Source organism: Stenella coeruleoalba, assembly GCF_951394435.1.
Source record: "Stenella coeruleoalba genome assembly, chromosome: 21".
Classification (NCBI taxonomy): domain Eukaryota; kingdom Metazoa; phylum Chordata; class Mammalia; order Artiodactyla; family Delphinidae; genus Stenella; species Stenella coeruleoalba.
In genome coordinates, this window is record NC_137167.1 from 29,365,928 (window position 1) to 29,370,380 (window position 4,453).

Genomic DNA, 4,453 nt, shown 5'->3' on the forward strand with positions numbered 1-4,453 from the left:
TAGAAATACCACTTCTCTCTAGCGGTCTTGTTTATAAAGCAGTGGAGAACAGCAAGCGTGAGGCCATGCTCCAACCCAATTCGCTGAACGCTGCTCTAACTTACTCCATCGGTAGAGAGACCTCACGTCTACTTTTGAAAATTATGTAGTCCGAGTAGGTTAAGTACCTGAATCAGAGACCAAGAGAGAGCCTCATATAGTCAACAGTCAACCCCCAAATAATTCTGGGTCTGTTCCCATATGCAGAAGAACCTAAGTCTCCTGGTTAGTACTATCCCTCCAGTTTCACACATTTCTTAGAGTTGACCATTTATTATCTCATTATACTTGACATTATTGTAGGAATTCTCAGTACCTTTGACCTGCACAAAATTAACCTGGGCTGAAATACAGAGCAGTGGTCTTCAAACTTTCTTGTTCACTGACTCCCCAAAATAATTTTCAAAATCTCACTAGCCCCTCATCCTGCGTGTGTTTTCATTGGCCTGTAAAATTTGTTGATGGAATTCAACAGTTGCAACAGCATAATGCGTTAATACAAATTCTGGTGCATTATTGTAAATATTGACATTAAAAAATAAAGCCTGCATATCTTTTATACATACCCACTGGAATGTAAGAACAAAATCAATTTGATATGAATAATTACTTATTTAACGGCAGGAAATTTTACTTCGTTTGTTTTTCACCTGGAACTTATATTTCATTCTATATCTACCACAGAATTTTCTCCTACTGTGATACATTTTTATGCATAAAAGTGTTTATTGCTCACCCTCTTATAATTCTCTGATAGGTATTTATATGTGTGTGTATATACATACATATCTATATCTATATCCATATCTATATATAGATATAGAGAGAGAGAGAGAGAGAGAGAGAGAGAGAGAGAGAGAGAGAGAGAGAGAGAGAGAAATTAACTTCCTAAATGCCCTGAACCTCTTCTGCTTCCTCGGCGTGGTCCCTGAACCCATGGTTCCCTACAATGGGGGCTCCATCTTCCGAAAGGGTCTTCCTTTCTCTAAAGAAACGTAGCTATGTTTGCAGCTGGGTAGCTCTCTTCGTTTTCCTCTCCCCCCATCAAAAGCTGGAAGATGAGGGGCCTCTCGTCACCCTTGGATTATCTCAGGCCCTTTTAGTCCAGGCAGGCGGCACTGTCACCAACACCTCTCTTTTAAAGGCTTTGAGAGCCACCCATGGAGTTTTTGAGGTTTCCGCCTCCTAAAATCTACATTCATAATTCATTCTGGAGATGGCGTCTTTCTGCCTTACACATATTAGGCTGCTGGGGGACAGAGTTCTTGCAATTCTTAGCTGCCTTTTCGTCTAGAGGAGAGGTTCTATCCAGGGTGTCTTAAATCTTTCTGAGAGCACAGCGAAGTCTTCTCAGAGCCACCCCCGGATTTGACCTCGACCCAGAGGCCATTTCTGACTTTGGGAATCTTGCCAGCCGCAGCACCTGGAAATGTGAACCGGTTTCATTTTCCCATCCGCAAGTCTTGCCTTTCCCGCTTGCCCACCAAGCGGTCCTCCCTGAAGCCCGAGGGCCTCTTCCTGTACCTGATCACGGGCAGCTACAGGAAGGGAAGCAGCGTTTTCAAACCTCTGCCTGGACTTACTCATCGTCCCTTTTTCACAGCGCACGTTGCCCTTTTCAAGGAGACTCAGGAAGAAAGAGGCTCCTCCTCCTTTCTGGTTTTGCCACAGCCTCCAGCTGGAGAACGAAGTTCCCAAGTTACCTTCCAGTCCTGAAAGCAAGGGGCGGGTCACCTGTGCACACATTCAGAGAAGGCGTGTGTCACACGCTGCTCTTCACACCACACTTAGATATTTGCCCGGGGATGGCATCCGAATCATGAACTTCAACTCGGAAAGGTAGCAGCCGGGAAGGAGCTGTCACCCATAGTGACGTCAGCCAGGGATGTGCACAATTTAACTGAACAAGAGTCATCATCATGACCAGTACTGACCCACGTGGCGCAGGGAGCAGCAACAGGGAATTACTGTCACTTTGTGCAATCGCAGAGAAGGTAAAGCCAGGTGGTTTCTTTTGTTTTTCTTTAAAAGTTCTAAACTATTAGGTTCCTCACGCAAATATTTTCTGCATTCTTTTATTTAATTGGTTGTTTTGCAATGACTCTCATCCCTGGGAACACTTCTGTCTCCAGTACTTATTTAACTTGATACAGAGTGATGGTCATTTGTCCCCAACAGCTTCCGCAACTTGAGTATCTGCTGTGTACTGGGGGCAGTGAGGCGTTGTCGCTGCCCGTCGCTACCACCTAGCAGGGACACTGATACCATGTGGGAAGAGGCACGCTAAGCTGGGCTATCCACGGAATGCTCAGGAACACGTAAGCGCAACAGGAAATCCAGATTGGGAAGGCTCGGGAAAGTTCCTAGAGGAGTGGGCTCCTACGCCAAGTGCTGGTGGAGGATGAAAAGAAGATCCAGGCAGATACGTCAGGGCCAGCGTGTCCCACGCAGAGTGCGGCTTAAATTCCTTCCTTAGTAAGCGGGAATCCAAATGCATGTGCGCACACATGGCACATATGCAGAGGCCTGCGAGGACACTGCCACCAAACACAAGCACAAAAGAATGTGGGCGAGGGAGGTTCACAGAAGAGGCAAGGAGGCAGGAGCTGGACAGGAGGGCTGTGAACGCCGCATACTTAAGAAGCTCTGTTTCGAAGAGGCTTACGCCAGGATGAAGACAATCGGATACACACTTTGGAACAATCTAGCGAGGACTTAGTTGAGAGGACGGTGGGGGTGGCTGTAGAGGGAGCAGAACCAGGAGACCAGCCAGGGTTCTCAGCCTGGGGTCCATTGATGCAGTCCTGAAACCCAGTGACGATGCAGGAGAAACGTATGTGCAAATGGGCATCTGATCTGTATCTTCTCCAACTGTTAAGGGATCCAAGATACAACAGGCTTCACAACCCATCTTCTTATCCACCTCCTAGCTTGTGCCCTATTTTCTCACCCCCTCCATCTCTAACTCCACATTTTCACGATCTGGTGGAACACACCCCAAGCACTAGTCCCTGACCTGCATCTTCCCTCTGAAACCAACAGGCAGCACGGAACTGTGTTTCCTGTCCCTACGCAGGAGGATGTGCCCTTTCTCCCAGCCGGCCAGGACACTTTTTTTCTTTTGGTTTCCTGATGAGGAGCGCTTGCCGCCAGAAACCCACCCTTTTAACTCCCAACCACGAGAACATCGGCTCCCTTAGACGAATCCAACGTGGGTAATGAAGATGCTCGTTGTCAGGCCACCTTCCAAGGAGGCCCCACTGGCAGCTTCCCTGGCCGGGAGGAGGTCTGTGTGGGGCTCTTTTTAAACGCTCCTCCAGCAATCTGTAATGTCTCTGTCAGAAAGAAGGCTGCATTCCAAACGCAACACTCAGCGGGAGGGACGAGCAGAGGAGGAAGCCGGATGCACTGGAGGCCCGGGGACCGCGGCAGGAAGAAGAAATCCTTCAATACTGATGAGGGTGCAGTCAATTCATAGTTAATCAGGGTAATCTGTGTGGTGGTAAGGGGAGTGTGGATGGGCCGAAACTACAATTAAAAAGGAATAACTCTACCATCAAGCATTGGTTGTAAGGACAGCTTAACTCTAGTTAAGGCAGCAAAGACCTAAGGAAAGTCTTACTCAGCCAACAGCTGTTAGCACTGTCTGCATCTCCCGGGGGGGAAGAGGTGGGTCCAGGCCATGGAGGTGACCCAGGAGGAAGAGGCCCCCAAGGGAGAGGACGGAGTTGCTGGCAGCCCCTCTCTCTTCCCCCCAGTCGGAGAAGTTCCTCAACACCCAGCCCAGCACTTAGCTGCAATCAGTCACCATCACTCATCTCGGGCACTGGAAAGGTGACTCAGCTAAACCCACCCGCCACCCCGGGATGACGCACACGGCCCCAAGCCTCCAAGGATGCCCCTGTGTCTCTGGGAGCAGTGAGGAGTATGGTCTGTCTGCTAGAACTCGCAGCGGGTGATGACATAGTTTGGCTCCCAGCCCCGCCCCCCTGCTAGCTGGGGGACTCGGGTAGGTTGCTTAGCCTCTCTGAGCCTCGTTTCCCACCCTGGGAATGGCGCCTGCCACACGGCGTCGCTCTGATGATCGAATGCGAAGACGGGTGATTCACGTCCTCTGGCCTTTCTTGAACGGTACGCAGGGAACACAAGGGCTAGGTTTCGGTTAAGGGAGCCCTCTTTAGTAATGAATCAAGATGAGAGCAAGAGAGGACACAGGAGGACACCTCCAGACTGTCTACTGTCCTGGGCAACACACGCGGGCTCACTGGCCCTGACTGTCGTCTGACCTGGACTGACCCAGCCAGCCCGAGCAGAAGCCTGAGGCCCCTCCTGCCCGAGGCTGGGACAGCACGAGTCAGCAGATGCCACGTCCTGGTCCCCAGAAAGGTTGCAGCTGTGTGCAGTCACACCAGGC